At 41.9% G+C, this 20,724-nt stretch overlaps 1 protein-coding gene across 3 annotated transcripts in view; it reads right to left on the reverse strand.

Annotated features, from left to right (window-relative positions):
* LOC126272702 (xaa-Pro dipeptidase) overlaps positions 1-20,724 on the reverse strand; it is an 842,295-nt gene that overhangs the window by 592,492 nt on the left and 229,079 nt on the right. The gene's annotated exons all lie outside the window — the stretch shown is intronic.

Consider the following 20,724-nt stretch of genomic DNA (forward strand, 5'->3'; position numbering starts at 1 on the left):
CAAAAACGAAATATAATTTATCTTTCGTCATTTTGAAAATGAAAGTCTCCAAAGAAAATTCTTTTTCAACTAAAATTTAGTTGGGTGTTAATTTTGTTGGTGGTGGGATTAGAGGTGCGGGTTCCCAGTTAATATCTGAATGCGCTCAGAGGTAATGGGCGCGGGAAAAGGTTGGTAACCACTGATTCAGAAAGGTTCCTTAAACTCGAGACAGTGGGTTGCTTCCATGGACCTAGTTGAAGCTGAGAACATGTTCAAACAAAATCACAGTGCAGGATCCGACGAACAATAGGAGAAAGTCAATCAGAACAACGGAAAAAAAATAGCTTGGTTAAAATTTAATTCGAGCACATAAGTTTGGCTAAAACTTAATTTAAGCACATTCAGCTATAGTAACAACACATAAAATTTTTCTTTAAAAAAAAAAATGGAAGGTGGGTTACATTACCGGTCTCAACGAACTACGTCAGTCCTACAAGAGAGTACGGTGTGATTTGAAATTCTTTTTTCGGAACACAGTAAAATTATGTGCTGCATTCTACAGGGAAGCTTGCTGTGCTTGATACACTTACGACTTTGGAATTTATATCAGGCATACGATCGTTAAGTCACAGCAGGACACATTGCAAGAATCCTGGGCAATTTCTACCTTGGTGTAGGTTTTATCTATTCTACATTAGGGCATGGCTGGGGAAGCATGGGTAGAACTTGTAGTGACTTGGTTGTGCCTCCAGTGCCTCGGTTGCCTAGTCTCATTATTTTTCGTAATTCTTGTCAGATATATGGTCACAATTCCCATTATATATTCTCCAACAGATGTTTTACGACGTAGTTCGTCGAAACCGGTAATGTAACCCCTTTTTTCTTAAAGAAAAATTTTTGAACTGTGACTATAGCTCCACTATTGTAGTGTCAAATAAACATTTAATTTACATTATAGTCACACTCCTTTACGATAATTATTTCGGAATGCATGATAATGAAGGCTACAATCACGAATACTGATATATGTTGTATTGATATTTTAAAGTATATCGATAATTTTGAGACAACTACATCGATATTAGATATAGCGGTTTGATCAAAGCCACAGAAATGATTAACAAATGTTTGAAACTAGAAAAATACTTTATTTCTAATATTAATTAGCAAAAGGCGTACAATGTACTATAATATCATTTATTTACAAACACTTATTAGTGAAACGAATAATCACCAGCGATACGAATTATTAAAACACTCTGTGTAATTTGTTCCCCTGTCAGTCTGATTCTGTCATGTAGCACAACAAAGTTTATTAAGGAAGCCACTCTTACGGACGAAACAGAAGTCTTCTCGTATCAAGTATTTCTGATAAAAAGGGTGCAAAATGGCGACTATCAATCCAGCAACTTACAGGATCACAAAATCAGAGTTTGGAATTTCTTGCGTGAGTGAGCTTTAGGACAACAGTTTGTCGTGTCGTGATCAAGTTGAAGGCTTGTTAGAGTCTCCGTATGTCACATCATAACCTCGTTCTTCATGAGACAACTGACCAATCCGTCTACGTTCGGAACATTTTTCCATTTTTCCTTAGTTACTTCCGCTATTGCATCTGACACTGCAAGAAAAATCAAAAGTGAAGCCGCTTGAACCGGGGATCCAAAATTGTAGCTACGTCAACAAATTTATTTATTTCCAAAGGAAATAGTCTGCCTCGTATTCCTGGGAATAGAATTCCTTTTTAGACGCTCCTGAATGAGCTGAAGGAGTTGCATGCTTCATTCCTTATCGAAGTATGTTATGGGAATACCTAAGCTCACAGTCATGCAGTCAGCGACCGTTCTCTGGAATATTTTTCGCACCAGACGTGAATAACATACGACGAGCCAGCAAAAGCAAAATGGCTGATGCGAGAGACGTATCCGGAGTGAAACACTTATCATAAACTTTTTAGGCAAAAGAGTCAGTTTGCCATTAAATACCAGTGCAAAACGAGCGTGATTTTTGTGCCGAGTCTACGTTACTCTTATTGTGTGCATCTTTGGTATGTCTTATTACTGCGATCGGGGAGTGGTAGTTTCCACAATTCTCATACAGTGCTGTCACCAAACGTATGGGTTCTGCCCTTCTCCTGTCTTTTGCAATGGTAAAAACGGCACACTGAAGGAACAAGCTTCCATGAATATGCAATCAAGTCTAGTGCTGAATATGAAATAAATTAAGCCCATTTAAGACATTTAATGCCAGACTGCAAAGAGTGGTAGCAGTTGGAATGAGCAAGAAATCTGCCGATGAGAGCAATAGTGCCTATGAGTGAAGAAAAGACAGATAATGAAAAATATAACTTTCGATATTCAACATTTAATAGCGATCTATAGATGTATCGATAAAATAATTATTGACGGTTACGTAGATGACATGACAAAAATCGATAATTAGAATTATCGATTATTTGTGTCCGTCTCCACGATGCGATTCGCGATATGACGGAGAAGCAGCGCGCATCAGCGGAGTGCATGGAAACGTTCTTGTAGCGACGTAACTGAATCACAATGGGTCAACAGCTATACTAGTAAGTCACCGATGCGTAGGCTACCTCTGTCGCATTGCTCGGTGCAATATGGAGTGTTTGACGCCCCACGCAATTCGTGTCGATTCAAACACGGGATGGGAAATTTCAAATCATCTGATGTGCTATACAAAAAATTGTTTTGTGTAAATAAAGCAAAGCTTCTCGTCTCTGTAATTAGTTTCTCAATAAAACTTTTACACGGGTCAAACATTAAAAACCACTGCTTTGGGAATCGCGTGTTCTCCGCTAAGCAGTCTTTCTCATTCGATGTTGAGGAAACTACTCGGAAAAAAACTGATTTTTCCGCATCTGATAGCCTTGATAATGAACTGACGGTACTGACTGGATGTTTTCCGGTATATTTTCCCTGCTTTCAGGAACTTTAGTGACAGGCATAAAAGAGAACGGAAAGGTAAAGTCCTGTTACTTCTGAATGAGCAACTGGACGAAGCCAAGGAGGACACGTCGGGATTTTCTTTACCATCATGGGCTTCTTCCATTTCTCCGAAAACACTGCATACCTCTACACACCGTACACCACTCACTGATACACCATGAAATATAACCGATCTCACTTCAATACCAGCGATGATTCTTCTGAATACTCCTCAAACTGAATCATATACTACTCCCCGAAACGAAACACTTGTATAAATATTATCGTAGATTTACCCAGCTGTAACCATTATTAATGTATGCACCACAATCAAAACAGTACTGTACTAGATTGTCTTACTGAAAGTAAAACTTTTCGTTGAATTTTTACCGTCATTCGCACCCCTTCATTGGCTTACCTTATTGTAATGAGTAGCTTTTCAGTGGGAGAAACAGCAAGTAGAAAATTTGTGTCCTGCTTTATCAGAATAGCTTATAGTAGTTGCTCCAAAAAGAGGAAACTATCTGGACTCGTTCCGTACAATTCGTCGAATTTGTGTTGGTGTTGGGAAATTACAGCTGAACAATATTTGATATTTATGGGCACGCATCTCGTGGTCGTACGGTAGCGTTCTCGCTTCCCACACCCGGGTTCGATTCCCGGCGGGGTCAGGGATTTTCTCTGCCTCGTCATGGCTGGGTGTTGTGTGATGTCCTTAGGTTAGGTAGGTTTAAGTAGTTCTAAGTTCTAGGGGACTGATGACCATAGATGTTAAGTCCCATAGTGCTCAGAGCCATTTGAACCATTTGATATTTATCGCTTCCTCCACTTTTTCAGTTGCTTTAGATTTAAATAATGATCACCCACAACATACTACTCTCAAAAGAGTTCATAACTGGAACATGACTCGTGGCGTCTTGTTTCTTGTTGCACGGCGAGTTGAAAAGCGCATCGTATGGCATCGTCTCAGTGGGAACACGAGTGTCACACCAACAGGTGTCCCGTTGCGTGACCTTCACTGCAAAGACTCGTCTCAAAGTGAACTACGACTTGGCCGTTTACCACAATACCAATAAACCCTCGATTCTTTAAAGACACGAACTCCCATGTACAGAACAGCTTCAATCTTCTGATTACTTTACAAATGAGTTAATGTGTTAAATATTTGATGTTAAGCATGTTAGCGACAAAATCTTCCAAAAGGAGAAGCAAGTGTTTCAGTCATATCAACGTTTATGACGTCATATCTCTTGAACTATGGGATGTGCAATGATATAATTTTGCAGATGTATTCGGTGGTATATATGGATATTGTCTGCAAAATGTGTTGCGAATAGAGTTAGTAGGAATAAAATGTCACGCCGGAAAGTGAAGTTTTACAGCATAAACAGCGAAATGTAATAAAGGATAAACTTTTTTCCTTTCATCATTCTGCGATCGGTGGGGGAGGTGAGTCATCGGGAATAAGTTTCATGAATATATGAACTTTACCGGAAGTCGCGAAGTGCTCTCATTCTCAAATACTGGATGCATATGGTCTGGTTAATTTTGTGTGTCATCAGCTACGCCAAATTTCCAACTGCAATACTTGCCTAACTGTGTTCAACATGTGCCATATGATAATATCTCTCAATGAAAAGATTCTGTCGGCACTTAAAATGTGTAAATTCGGCCAAGAGTTACAAGAAATCTGAAAATCAAATTTTTGTTGTCCCTGGATGCCGTCAGACAGGTGATGACCTGCAACTAGAATTTGGTGCCATGAATCGTGTCAGTTCTTTAGCAACATAGATATCCGTAGATATGTCATTTCTCGTTCAGTACAGCTTATCGTTTCATCAACTATGATGGGAGTAGGAAATCTGCACATGGTTCTCTGCTCTAAATCCGAATACTGAAGCTGTCTAGTGACAAGATGGAAGCAGGCGATACCTGAATTTCTTTTCACGCGACGAGCTTGAAGCTTAACTGGTTAAAACAATGGAATCTTCCGAGACGGGGGGAAGGAAGACATTTCTATCTGAATTTCCCATGGTTTCTCTAAATAATTTTGGCGTTGTCCATTACTATTTCTTAAACACCAACTCCGTCGACTACTTCTCCATTCTTCTTGAGGCCAATTAGAGGTCCATTTGTAATGATTTCGATGTCGACGAAACAGGTTCAAAATGCTCGTCCCTAGGGCCACTACATTAGCCTCATTTCTTACTGATGCTATTTGATCTACCTTCTTGGTACAATTTGCATAATGATGGACCCTCAAATTCCTGTCGTCTCAGACACGAACGACCACCCAATCTGATTATCAATATGCGTGTAAAAGTTTGGTATGAACTAAATCCGAAAATTACAGATGATTTAAAAATATCATTACAAGCTACGCTTCACGAGGGAGTGCCTTCCGTCTATCTCGGTTGTTTCTCATTATGTTATCTCACAACAGTAAGATACTTGGTCGTAATGCTAACGAGCAGTAGTACGGAGCAAGACAGAAGTATGTAACATGCAGGGTATCCTTCTGTTGCTTATATGCTTCTAGATGATTTAGGACCCTATTTGTGTCACATGTTAAAGAGGACTTTCTTCAGGAAGTAACCACCAACAAATGACAGGGTGTGTTTCATTCGGTTGCTTTAGCTCGCCGTTGCCTCGTATATTCAGCCAGGGAGATCTACGCAGACAAGAGACGTGACTTCCATACACTTTGTTTCACTGGTTTCTTATTCGGCAGATCTCCCAGTAACTTTCTTTCGACAACAAACACTGACCCTTCCGTACCGCGACACAAATTCTGGTACTTTTAGTGTTTGCACTGTACCTACTTATAACATGAGACTTGCACTAACCTCTATTCAATTTCAGTTTCTGCCACGCATCTCTGTAAGATAAATACAACCTGAATAAAACCTCTTCGTTTCGTCGAAAATGTTGTTCCCAATTCCGATGTTAAGTCTCTCGCTAATCTCCATCCTGCAGATGTGTTTCAAGTTTTCCATCTCGTAGTTATTTTTCAAAAGATTAACAGTACAAAATACGAGGTTTCTAACGTCTGTAAAATAATTTTTACTGCACAACCAACAAACATAAAACAGATTATGTGTCAGAATACTCTCGGGAGTAGGTTTAATAATGAATAGGAAAATAGGAATGCGGGTAAGCTACTACAAACAGCATAGTGAACGCCTTATTGTGGCCAAGATAGATACGAAGCCCACACCTACTACAGTAGTACAAGTTTATATGCCAACTAGCTCTGCAGATGATGAAGAAATTGAAGAAATGTACGATGAAATAAAAGAAATTATTCAGATAGTGAAGGGAGACGAAAATTTAATAGTAATGGGTGACTGGAATTCGAGTGTAGGAAAAGGGAGAGAAGGAAACATAGTAGGTGAATATGGATTGGGGCTAAGAAATGAAAGAGGAAGCCGCCTAGTAGAATTTTGCACGGAGCACAACTTGATCATAGCTAACACTTGGCTTAACAATCATGAAAGAAGGTTGTATACGTGGAAGAACCCTGGAGATACTAAAAGGTATCAAATAGATTATATAATGGTAAGACAGAGATTTAGGAACCAGGTTTTAAGTTGTAAGACATTTCCAGGGGCAGATGTGGACTCGGACCACAATCTATTGGTTATGACCTGTAGATTAAAACTGAAGAAACTGCAAAAATGTGGGAAATTAAGGAGATGGGACCTGGATAAACTGCAAGAACCAGAGGTTGTACAGAGTTTCAACGAGAGCATAAGGGAACAATTGACAGGAATAGGGGAAAGAAGTACAGTAGAAGAAGAATGGGTAGCTCTGAGGGATGTAGTAGTGAAGGCAGCAGAGGATAAAGTAGGTACAAAGACGAGGGCTGCTAGAAATCCTTGGGTAACAGAAGAAATATTGAATTTAATTGATGAAAGGAGAAAATATAAAAATGCAGTAAATGAAGCAGGCAAAAAGGAATACAAAAGTCTCAAAAATGAGATCGACAGGAAGTGCAAAATGGCTAAACAGGGATGGCTAGAGGACAAATGTAAGGATGTAGAAGCTTATCTCACTAGGGGTAAGATAGATACTGCCTACAGGAAAATTAAAGAGACCTTTGGAGAGAAGAGAACCACGTGTATGAATATCAAGAGCTCAGATGGCAGCCCAGTTCTAAGCAAAGAAGGGAAGGCAGAAAGGTGGAAGGAGTATATAGAAGGTTTATACAAGGGCGATGTACTTGAGGACAATATTATGGAAATAGAAGAGGATGTAGATGAAGACGAAATGGGAGATACGATACTGCGTGAAGAGTTTGACAGAACACTGAAAGACCTGAGTCGAAACAAGGTCCCCGGAGTAGACAACATTCCATTAGAACTACTGACGGCCTTGGGAGAGCCAGTCATGACAAAACTCTACCAGCTGGTGAGCAAGATGTATGAGACAGGCGAAATACCCTCAGACTTCAAGAAGAATATAATAATTCCAATCCCAAAGAAAGCAGGTGCTGACAGATGTGAAAATTACCGAACTATCAGTTTAATAAGCCACGGCTGCAAAATACTAACGCGAATTCTTTACAGACGAATGGAAAAACTGGTAGATGCAGACCTCGGGGAGGATCAGTTTGGATTCCGTCGAAATGTTGGAACACGTGAGGCAATACTGACCTTACGACTTATCTTAGAAGAAAGATTAAGAAAAGGCAAACCTACATTTCTAGCATTTGTAGACTTAGAGAAAGCTTTTGACAATGTTGACTGGAATACTCTCTTTCAAATTCTAAAGGTGGCATGGGTAAAATACAGGGAGCGAAAGGCTATTTACAATTTGTACAGATCCAGATGGCAGTTATAAGACTCGAGGGACATGAAAGGGAAGCAGCGGTTGGGAAGGCAGTGAGACAGGGTTGTAGCCTCTCCCCGATGTTATTCAATCTGTATATTGAGCAAGCAGTAAAGGAAACAAAAGAAAAATTCGGAGTAGGTATTAAAATTCATGGAGAAGAAATAAAAACTTTGAGGTTCGCCGATGACATTGTAATTCTGTCAGAGACAGCAAAGGAATTGGAAGAGCAGTTGAACGGAATGGACAGTGTCTTGAAAGGAGGATATAAGATGAACATTAACAAAAGCAAAACGAGGATAATGGAATGTAGTCAAATTAAATCGGGTGATGCTGAGGGAATTAGATTAGGAAATGAGACACTTAAAGTAGTAAAGGAGTTTTGCTATTTAGGAAGTAAAATAACTGATGATGGTCGAAGTAGAGAGGATATAAAATGTAGACTGGCAATGGCAAGGAAAGCGTTTCTGAAGAAGAGAAATTTGTTAACATCGAATATAGATTTATGTATCAGGAAGTCGTTTCTGAAAGTATTTGTTTGGAGTGTAGCCATGTATGGAAGTGAAACATGGACGATAACTAGTTTGGACAAGAAGAGAATAGAAGCTTTCGAAATGTGGTGCTACAGAAGAATACTGAAGATAAGGTGGATAGATCACGTAACTAATGAGGAGGTATTGAATAGGATTGGGGAGAAGAGAAGTTTGTGGCACAACTTGACTAGAAGAAGGGATCGGTTGGTAGGACATGTTTTGAGGCATCAAGGGATCACAAATTTAGCATTGGAGGGCAGCGTGGAGGGTAAAAATCGTAGAGGGAGACCGAGAGATGAGTACACTAAGCAGATTCAGAAGGACGTAGGTTGCAGTAGGTACTGGGAGATGAAGCAGCTTGCACAGGATAGAGTAGCATGGAGAGCTGCATCAAACCAGTCTCAGGACTGATGACAACAACAACTAAAATTGGAAGACGAATTAAAATTTACAATATTTGTCCAAAATATCGAACCCCGGCAGATCGAAAAACGGCATTTTTAGTTTATGTCACTGATAAAATACATGTGAAGTACCTATCGTACACCAAAAATATAATGTAACTTGAAAGTTAAAGGAAGCTTATACTATTTCAATATAAGTTTTATAGAATTAACAGAGCTTTCTCAAGTATTTATTTTGCGTTTGTGTCATTTGTGTCATTGTTCTTGCCGGGGTGCGATGTTACAGTGTCTGGCTCTACGAGTTTGCACGCTGTTTTTACTATAATTTTTGCGTTCCTTTGTAGTCTTTCTCGCCTATTACTGCAGATACTTCTCCGAAGGCCGGAAGTATGTTTAGGGTTTAGCACCCCGTCGCCGAAGAGATTATTAGGGACGGAGCAGAAGCTCGGGTTGGGGACAGAAATCGCACATGCCCCTATAGACGAAAGATACCGGCGTTTGTCGTAAGTGATTCTTAGGAAATCACGGAAATCGAAAGCCGTATGAGCGCATCAGGATTTGAAGCAATGCTCTCCAGCACACGACCGCTGTCTTACCACAGCGCCTCCTCGTTTGGTAGGCAGTATTCCGGCAGACACGTGAATCTCTCCTGTCACCTATTCACCACTATAGCGCCAAGTTAATTTGCTTGGCTGATGGTATTTACTGCCAAACTGACATATTCTAACAAACTAGATGCATTGCTGTAATGACACTTTATCTATTGCCAAAAATTATAACTCAGGAAATAAATTTTCCAGCTTGTACATTTAATTAACAGTTTACTGTGTGAGATAACCACCCAGGGAAGATTTTCAGCCTGTTAACTATCGCCGGTAATAGCGCTGTGCATGGTTCTGGAAATTTTTATTGCTTTAGAACTTCTGCATAATAATCAGGTCTAACTGCAACCCAAACACCACGCATACAAACCGAAAAAATTGCTGCTTTAACTCATTCTCTTAGTGAAAACTATCACTTTCTAATGTAGCAGCATAAAAATTAATCTGAAACTTTTCATGTAGCGAATGTATCGTTAATGGCAGGAACTTCACGAAGCAGAAGAAAGAATTTAGTCTAGCTCTCTAGCTCAACCTCAGGATACAAATGGTGTTAGCACAGAATTGTTTGTGACTTGACGGAGCACGGATTATCACAAAGGACGACGTGACAAACATTTTCACAGCAAGGCCAGCACAGCACCTGCGGCAGGTTGAGGCCTCGAGTTGTTTGTAAACATGGCGGCGGCGCGGCGCAGCGCAGCGTTGCGTCACGTGGCGATGTGAGACAGTGGGGCAACGACCTTGGATAACCTGGCGGCGCGTCGGGGATCGCGCGGCAGCGCTCGGGCTTACTCGCCTCCGATGCCGAGGGCGGACGAACAGAGGCGGACGGCTCCGAGCTTGGCCGAACCACCAGACTTCCAGTCAAAACACTAGCCGGCTGGTCTCCCCCACCACGTCACGGCCACATTACGCACGCGGCCAAATGGCTCGGCGTAAGGGCGTGGCCGACCGAGTGTCTACGGCGTCTTCCCCGGCCGCGCCGCGATCGATATATGCTCGAGGCGCTCCCATGGCGCTGCCCACGCACAGAAATGAGCCGTCGCATCGCAACAAGAATTTGTAATCGGGACTCCATTGTGACACGCGTTCACAAGCTCCTGTATAACTAGATAAGAGAAAATACAAGCCGTTGTTACAATTTCAGTGAGCTTCCTATCATGCTAGTTCAGAATACACTCGCTACTTGATGCACCTCCGCGTTCCCTGTAAACCCTGATTGGGTCCGCTCCTTTGTTACGAGCTACGACTTGTTTACGAATGACCTTCATCTACAAAAATGTCCGACTGTCAGGTCAGTCGAAAGAAGAAAGATTAAGTTGCAACGTCCCGTCGACAGCGAAGTCATTGTTGACGGAGCACAAGGGTGGATTGCGGACGGATTAGCAAGGAAATCGGCGGCAACATTTTATAAGGAGCTACCCTGTATATTTTTTAATCGATGTAGGAAAGTCATAGAAAATCTAAATTTGGGCGGACAGTCGGGATTTGGACCGCCGGCCTCCAGAACGCGAGTCTATTGAGCGAACGCAGCCAAGTTGAATCCCCTTTATTAACTCACAGGCGGTTACAATACAGTTATCCAGTAATTCAATACTGTAGTGTAACAGCCGCGACATAATAGGTCTAATGAAAAAAAAATATTAACAGACTAGCCTAAGCATATCTCAAAGCTCGTTATGAAATGCAATATTCCACGATTCTGCGAGCTCTAAAACCAATGACATAAAGGTAGATTACTTGGAGGAACGATATAATGCACGAAACCACGCTCGTTAAGTTCTGAAATAGCTCGCGACATGGATTTCACACCACAGTGGACACTGATGTGACAGGCTGTGTAGAAATCCTCCATTTTCTTTCTTCATTTGCAGTTATGCTGGGCATCTCGCTGTAACTAAATGAGGCTTTTTACTGACGGCCGATTGTAAAGGAGCCCAGAAATTTGCCGTAAATTTTGTGACGATTTCCGCTAATTACTCTCGTGTGCCCTGATAAACAATTGGCGGTCTCAAGCAAATATTTAAACGACTTAAATTTTAAAAAGAAACTAATGTTTTTACGACCAATGATAAGTCTCAAATGAAAGATAGAGATGCTAACTACAACGAAAATTTTCTCACATACAGTCGTGAAACTTGTGAAATGTGACGAAGAACATTTCTGGTAGTTTATCGCCAATCCTAAGTAACTTCCTCTTCCCATGGCTACTTTCGACGTCAGATTTATTAAGTTTCGCGTTATTTTCATAAAGTCAGTTGTTACCAAATCTTAAACTACTGTAATCCTCTTCTTTCAAGAAAAAAACCCGCTAGCAGCCGCAATTCATAATCATTATTGTCAAAGGTTAAAATTACACTGTTTCACAGTTGTTGCTTCTACATAATTGCGGGTATTAGGTATTTAGCAAACCGTTCGCGTTCTTCACCTATTACAGCTTATCGTAAGCCTCATTTCGACATCATCTCTCGGGGTTTTACAGTGCTATGGATTAATGGTATGCTTTCGGGTGTACAGCTGAGCTATTGATTTCAGGCAGTGAGGACGCATAACTCGCAGCATCTGAGGACGTCGATCTGGTCGATCGTTGATATCTTTGCAGAAAACTGAATCAACAATACCAATACTAATTCCGACACCTTCAGCTGATTATGTAATACCAAAGGTGTGCTCAGCGATATCTTCAGCTGATTATATAACACCGAAGGTGTGCTCAGCGTGGAGATGCACTTTGTGTTTTAGTTAAATCTTAACTAAAACTGCCGCACGGGATTAGCCGAGCGGTCTAAGGCACTTCAGTCACGGACTGTGCGGCTGGTCCCAGCGGAGGTTCGAGTCCTCCCTCGGGCATGGGTGTGTGTGTGTGTGTGTGTTTGTCCTTAGGATGATTGAGGTTAAGTAGTGTGTAAGCTTAGGGACTGATGACCTTCTCAGATAAGTCCCATAAGATTTCATACACATTTGAACATTTAACTAAAGCTGCAGACATATCGCCTCACGCTACCAGCCTCCACTAGGTACATCAGTGATTCTTTGCTTTTTTCATACACAGCAAGTTTTTCTTTGCCGTTACTTTAAAATCACATTTGACTACATTAAAAAACGTGTATCCAGTCACAAATTACTTGGAATGCCCCTTCTGTAAATGATAATCACGCCATTTTTGATCTCTTTATATCAGCAACACACCGTATTTAGCCATTACCAATTTGATTCACCTGATTTTGAAACGTACACCTACACTTTACTGGGGCAATTTATCAAGCAACTTTAAATGTCATTTCTGTTTGTTATTCATGGGAACTGCGATTGAGACCAGCAATAATAACTTTTTGTCCAGAGGCAAAATTTAAAAAAAAATAATAATAATTGTCTCAAACAAGTGTTTATCAGCTACCAGAGGGACTTAAAGGAGCGTCATTGTCTTAGCTACATAGATAAGAGGCATTTCTACTTTCTCTTCATTGTGTACAACTTCGTACACAACAGTAAGGAGAGGTGGGCTACAGTGTGGCGCGGCAACTGTTGTCGTAGGAAAAGCTGACAGGAACGAAACGGATCAGCGAACAGATTAACACATTAAACTTAAGATTTACTTAACTTGCATTTCCCCACGCGAACGAAAACTCAGTACACATAATATAGCAAGAAACAGAGACCTATGTCAACAAGGCCGAAGCACGAACGAAATTGCTGTGACGTAGCGGGCTGCGCAGCTGCCTACATTGCGGCGGCAGAGGGCGCTCGCAGTACACAGCTGCTGGAGGCGTGACCCAACAGAGGCGGCAGCGCTGGTTCCGCCAGATCCCGCGCGATTGCTATCAGCGTCAGACGGGAAGTTGCTATTCCATTACCAACCTTGATACGCCGAGGGGTACCACACTCTTAGTTGGCGCACACTACATTCACACAAACCTTCAACTGAATTGAATGATCCGTGTGCAGTTTCCTTGTGTTTCCATTCGTTTACTGTCAATTCCACCATGCGGACGAGTTATGTTAACCCAGATACTCACACAGTGTGCTAATACAGGAAACTCAAAGGCAGTTTTCTGTTATGTTATTAAAAACGGCATGTTGATGTGATACGTTTTTTTAATAGGTCTTGAGGAGAAAAGGTGGATTACTCTCTAAAATATAAAGTGTACAATTTAAAAAAGACGTATTCCCGTTCATACCTTCGTAATGAACAGTCTGGTTCATTTCCTCCTGATAGTAAACAACACGTCCTTAATATATTGTTTATTTTGCTTCTGGACAAAAAAAATATTTGGGTTAGTCAGAATAAATGGGATATTATACTGAAAATTAATGTCGGATTCCTGTAGTCAACTGAACATTGCCTGGTGAAATGCAACGAGCACATGCCCAGAAAGTCACTGACTTCATTTTCACACACACACACACACACACACACACACACACACACACAAATCCAGCGAGAGAGAGAAAAAGAAGAGGTGGAGACGTAGTCATGACGTTTTGATTATCACCAAGAGGAAAATTAAATTTCATACTTTATTTGACTACAGGTAGACACTGGACTCCTCGCACCACAGTACAGTAAAACGCCGCTTGAGGAGGTTAAGGAGGTAGTTGCTTAATGGAGCACGTACGAGAGCGCACACACTCACTACGTCTTCACATTTGTTTGTGGGACATGGGAACAAAACGGAAATAGTTCCAATCCCATGATTAAGGTTAGCGGCATTTCCCTTGGTGTAACTCAAATGCCGAAGCTGGTAATCCTCTCCCAAACATTTCTAATTGACGACCCCCATGCATCACTCACAACTTGGTTTTAGTATTAATTACCAAACAGGACAACCGAAGTAATACTGATATACATTCAAAATGCCTCGAGCATTTTCGTTTGTTAGAACAGCATCTGGTTGCCTGCAATAAAAAAAAAAAAAAAAAAACAAGAATTTAGGATAAACGCTATGGCATCTTCACGCATAAAACAGGCAACCCACATTGCCAACAGTCTTACAATAAATCATTTTAACTGATTGCCTGTGGATTCTTGGCGAAAGATTGGATATTGTATGAACTAACCGAAACACTTGTTTAGCGCTGTTTAACAAACTTTATTATTACTAAACAACGCAACGACAACCATATCAATTTCTTATCTACCGATTCTTGACTTGAACTATAAAAGTTATTTCTGTTGACAATTTTGAGGCAGTTGCAAGCTGATTTATAAATAATAAAAAATTGTGAAACAACGCTAAAAAGTATTTCGTCTAGTTATTATAAATACTTTGCAAGTTCTGCAAATATCATAATTTACAGAGTGCAGTTGTCTTATGCAGTGTTCGAGGAAAAATCTGGAAATGACGACACAGCAGGCTGTGTACTCTAGGTTGTCCAGACAGGGCCGCTCCACGAGAGACAAACGCGTAAACATACTACTTGGCCTATGTTGAGTGCGATAATATCCTTAGCACGATTATAATCATTACAAGTAAACACAAAACCTTAAGAAGAGATGACATTTAAGTGTAAAAGACACTATACAAGGCAACTAGACTTAGTAAAACATGATACCGGCACAGCTCGGTAAGGATTCATCATAAGACTGCATCAATACACCTGTGATGCTTCTCATTAATATTAGTATCAATAAGCTGCGGAGCTTAAAATGATCAACATTCACTGGGATTTGCTTGGGAAGAACCTGTCCTACAATCGTCCGGGTCTCAAGCAGGAAGCTCTTCATCACATGTACAAAACGAGGCGTGACTCAGGTGATCAAGAGCCCCCTCCGTCAGTTACGCTGTTTTGACCACAAGCCTTCTCCGGCAGTTACACTGTTTCACTTTGACTAATGATTTACTGAAGTCTCGACTCTATGGTTTTTCCAGTTCATCCCATGTGGAATGCTTCAAGTGTAGAATGTCCCATTTCGGCAGTGATGTCATCCATAAAGCTCACTCCGCGTACACGAAAAACATTCTTCTTTCAAAAGCAGCAATCCTCCTGCTTTCGCCACGATTAACACAAAAAAAACTACCACGTTTCGCGCACCGAGTTGGTGGACGATACAGTCGAGGGCAGAACATTGTCTCGAGACGGATCAGCTGTGCTCTGAAGTTTTCAGCACTTTTGAAGGGCGACATAGTTAGGCAGCCTTCCTGTATAGATCACTACAACGGCCAGTCTCTCGCACATCGATTTTATTGCAACTGTGTGTTATATCTAGTTATACGTAGACGAATTGTCTTGTCCAGGGAGACGACGTATCTATTGTACGCGATCAGCACGGAATCCGGTACCAGTTGCAACTTCCCTCTCTAACGGCTTCCAACAGCAACAAAATTTTGATTTTCAGTATTTAGCGTAATTGTTGATCTAATTTAAAAATTTAACATGCTGTCGTAATCTACTCATTAAGAGGTATAATCTTAAGCTGAAAGTTTAACACAATAAGATAAGTATTACAGCTGGAAACCGTGTGTTTCACTTAAGGCAGCATTCGGGAGGACGACGGTTCAAACCCGCTCCAGATTTGGGTTTCTCGTAATTTCCCTAAATCGCTTCAGGTAAATGCGGGGATGGTTCCTTTGAAAGGGCGTGGCCGATTTCCTTCCCCATCCTTCCCTAATCCGAGCTTGTGCTCCGTCTCTAACGATCTCGTTGTTGACGGGACATTAAACACTAATATCCTCCTCCTCTGCCGCCCGCTGTGGCCGAGCGGTTCTAGGCTCTTCAGTCCGAAACCGCGCGACTACTACGGTCGCAGGTTCGAATCCTGCCTCGGGCATGGATGTGTGTGATGTCCTTAGGCTAGTTAGGTTTAAGTAGTTCTAATCTCGGGGGGACTGAAGACCTCAGCAGTTAAGTCCCATAGTGCTCAGAGCCATTTTGAGCCGCCTCCTCTTGACGCAGCATAACTGGCGGCGCGTAAATATTCAGACTTTATTCATCCAGTATCTGAGAGAGAGTACTTCGCGACTTCCAGCAAACTTTGGGCATAATTTCAAGCCTATTCAAAACTTTTCTCGCTTACACACTTCACGTGAAACATTGGAGACATTCATTCCTTTGTAAAGTAAATATACGTGTGAAGCTGTTTTGTACACGGCAGTTCGATTCTTTAAGGAATCGCGGGTTAGCTGATAAGGCGTATCAACGAACTTCGGGACCACCACGAAGTCCACTGTGAGCTGTCGGCTGCGAGCCTGTGGGCTTACGTGAGCGTGGAATGGGTCAGACGTAGAGCTCAGCCGTCCAACGCAATGCGACCTACATTCGGTCCATGGCCACGTTGCGGCTGCATGTCCACTCTGACAGCACGGCACCAATGCGCTATTCTCAGTAGATCACGGGCAGTATTTATTCCTTTCATCTACAGGTCACAGAGCGAAACTTGTCACATTACATAGAGATACCGTCATCGTTCGTCTCTGTGATGCCAGTATGTTTATTTCCAAAGTCCTGCAACAAGTATACAAAGGGATGTACAGAAATACAGATGTTTGGGCTTTCTTTCTCGAACAGACCAGTGTAATTTGTCACAGTTCTTCCTGTTTTCTCCTGAAATTTGTGGCTCTGCTCTGTGCCTTGCAGTCTCAACAAGATATGGAAAATACATTTCCTCATTAGATATTTTAATGTGATTAATTATCAGAATGATAATCGTTTTGCCGAAGTCACGCCAAGCATCTAGTGAACTACCGCTACAAAGTGTATGAATTATTCGATGCTTTATAGATGTTCATGTCTGCACTAACAGCGATCTGAAACTTACGAGCTTAGCTTGGCAGTCATGAGCTCATAGAGGATGCGAAAACTGTAAGTCACTCTATTCAACAGGTTATGCATAATAGGGTTCAAATGGCTCTGAGGACTATGGGACTTAACTTCTGAGGTCATCAGTCCCCTAGAACGTAGAACAACTTAAACCTAACTAACCTAATGACATCACACACATCCATGCCCGAGGCAGGATTCGGACCTGCTGAACACTCACAGAGACACAAGGTGTCGGAGGTGTGTAAGTGGCAATTATGACTCAACGTAGATAAAATTTCACTACTTTGGAAAGTGCACACAATAGAGGATGTAACGTTAGAAATCAGTGTACATATGCCTAGATGTGTATTCAGCAGTCGGCGTAATATATTTTCATGCGACACAGACTGGATCTTGCCACACACACTAATTGACGGAGGTCAACAAGATGACATGAATTCCATGTATTTCAGCGGAGTTGTGCACCTGTTCACAGTCACAGGCTGATACGAACGCTGTTCAACTGTTCAGCCTCCATGGTACGCTTTGTAGATACGGTACTCTTTTTAGTGGTGCCAGGGAGCTGACATGACTCAATATTTTTGATACATTACGTGTACAATTATATCTGGATGGAGTCTGTTCCTTCGGACATGTATGATTCGATTAGCAGTTGTATTTAATACATGTCGAAAGAAATAATCGACATTTAGCTGCAGGCCGGGAGTCGAAATCGTATTTTCCACCTTACGCGAGTGGTCGCCTTAAGTGCCTCGGCTATCCGACCACGTCCCCCGATCAACCCAAAACTCCACATGCTGCACGCTGCAGAGTAGCGCCCCTACTCATTAATTCACTTGCTTGCAGTCAAATCGTATTCGTCCAAGGGTTTTGATACTGTCGTGCATCCGCACTTAAATATCGTAGTGCCGTCTGGCGCATACATGCACACTGGCATGCAGGGTCCATGGATTCATGCGGTTTTCTCCATACCGGTGCAAGTCCATCCGCTCGTTACAATTTGGAAAGAGTGTCATCCGACCAGGCAACATGTTTCCAGTCACCAACAGTCCAATGTCGGTGTTGACGGGCCCAGGCAACACGTAAAGCTTTGTGTCGTGCAGTCATCAAGGATACACGCGGTCTTGGGCATCGTGTCGCGGTTCGCACGGCTCCCTCCGTCGGAGGGACGAGTCCTCACTCGGGCATGGGTGCATGGGTGTGTGTGTGTGTGTGTGTGTGTGTGTGTGTGTGTGTGTGTGTGTGTCGTCGTTAGCGTAGGTTAGTTTAAGTTAGATTACGTAGTGCGTAAGCCTAGGGACCGATGACCTCAGCAGTTTGGTCCCATAGTTCTTACAAACAAAAAGGATACACGAGTGGGCCTTCGGTTCCGAAAGCCAATATCAATTATGTTTCGTTGATTGGTTCGCACGCTGACACTTGTTGATGGCCCAGCACTGAAATGTGGAGCAATTTGCGGAAGGGTAGCACTTCCGTCACGTCGAACGACGCTCTTCAGTCGTCGTTGGTCCCGTTCTTGCAGGATTTTTTTGCGGTCGTAGCGATGTCGGAAATTTGATGTTTACCAGATTCATGATATTCACGGTACTCTCATGGAATGGCCGTACGTGAAAATCCCCGCTTCATCGCTACCTCGGAGATGCCGTGTCCCATCGATCGTGCGCCAGCGATAACACCACGTTCCAACTCACTTAAATCTTGGTAACCTGCCATTGTAGCAGCAGAAACCGTTGTAACAACTGCACCAGACACTTGTTGATTTATATAGGAATTATATAGACGCTGCCGGCCGCAGCGCCGTGTTCTGCCTGTTCACATATCTCTGTATTTAAATACGCATGCCTATTTCAGTTTCTTTGGCGCTTCAGGATCTTGTTCCTTCTGACATGCATAGCCGAAGCAGTTATGCCGAACACTCACGTAAAGTGGGAAATCCTGGTTCGACTACCGGTCTGGCACAAATTTTCATCTGTCGCTGTTGGGTTCGACTCAGCGTCCCACTGTAGCTAAATGTCGGATATTTTTTCGTCACATATGCATTTGTTGATCAACGCCACACACTTGTTTTGCACCATGTTGAAAGAGAGAAGATGTATAGGAAACAAGACATTAAATATTCATACCAAGACTTCTTTGCTCTACGTGCGACGCGTCGCGCCACCTACATCGTTACTAAGCACAAACGTTCGTGACTTTCAGAAGATCGATGCTTGCTTGCTTGCTGGATTGTTGGCTATCGCTCACCTAAAAAGAACAAAAGAATCATTTTAGTATACATTTTTGACACGAGACCAGTTTTAATTTATAAGTCTGCACAGTATTACATATATAAACTTGCACAGTAATGCATATTAATATGCAACTTACTTATTTACAAATTTTTACACAAAGACGGTATACATGTAACTGGACGGATCAGAAATTAACAGTGGAAACGTACGAGCTCCATACCAATTAATGCCGTATAGTACTTTACATATTCTTCATCACCAAACAATCATAATAATAATAATCATCATCATCATCATCATAACAACAAAAACAGCAACGCACCAAGTCTTTTGATATCCTTAGCTAGGTAAAAGCCTCCTCGAAACCTTTCCATGTTTTACAGTTTCAGCCTGAGCACCCTGTCTCGCTCGTGCTGGTTTTCTAGTATTTTCTGTCCAACTTACATTAGGTCCTCTTCTCGGTACTTGGAATCCAGCAAAGAACTTTCTTAGTCTGCCGACTATCGACTCGCTTGCCCATATTTCATTTTCATTATCGTCCTAATTACGTCTCCTACACCAGTCTGCTCCCCGATCCATCTTTTTTTGAATTTTCAATTTCCCCTAATTATTCGCATATGAACGCGTCCTCTACTCGATGAGATACCGTTCCGTTTAATATAACTCGAATTATGCCAGTGTCATGGGAAAACGAAAGAAGAGTTTGAAGTGGACGGCATGATCGTGCTTGGTCACTTTCCAGAGTAAAAGTATTTTTATCGCACGGCCAGTGGCACTTATGGTTTTTAACAGCGACTCACTGAAATTGCCTGTACGTACAATCGATGTCCTGCACTGCCCTGAATACACGAACTTCCCACCCGGATCAGTGGTGTCACTGTTAATATGTACTACGTTATTTTAGAAAAGGTGGTTATACCTTGTTCTTGTCTTAATAAACCTGATTTTCAGGCCTATTTTCTGACCAGGCTAAATAGGCAACGGATAAAATAAATATTTTAAAACTTATTCTACTAGTTCTTCCATTCGCTGTTTATGTTTTTCTATACTAACTACGAAGTGTAGAATATCATCAAAAAGCGACTGTAGTTTAGACACCATCCATAATTAACACGTTTTCCCAGTTAGGGATCTGAAAACCTCTTTCAGGGTTGTTGGGAATCGTTTTTGGTAATACAGAATCTGTTTACCTGAGTAATCTTTCACCCCGAATTTCTCCCTATCTTGATGAAGTGTAATGGAAGCTGAAGCACTGGCATTTGTTTATCAAACTCTTCTCCTTCCGTGGCTCTACAGTTCACTGTGAACCTGGGCCTCTTGAACAATTCGCCCCCCCCCCCCCCTCCCCAGTTACCACGATGCAGTGCTCGAGTTTTCCGTCCCCCTACCTGTCCACTTTTTTGCAGGTCCTCCGTGAAACCACCACGTTTCCA

The sequence above is a fragment of the Schistocerca gregaria genome, chromosome 5 (genome assembly GCF_023897955.1).
Source record: "Schistocerca gregaria isolate iqSchGreg1 chromosome 5, iqSchGreg1.2, whole genome shotgun sequence".
Lineage (NCBI taxonomy): Eukaryota > Metazoa > Arthropoda > Insecta > Orthoptera > Acrididae > Schistocerca > Schistocerca gregaria.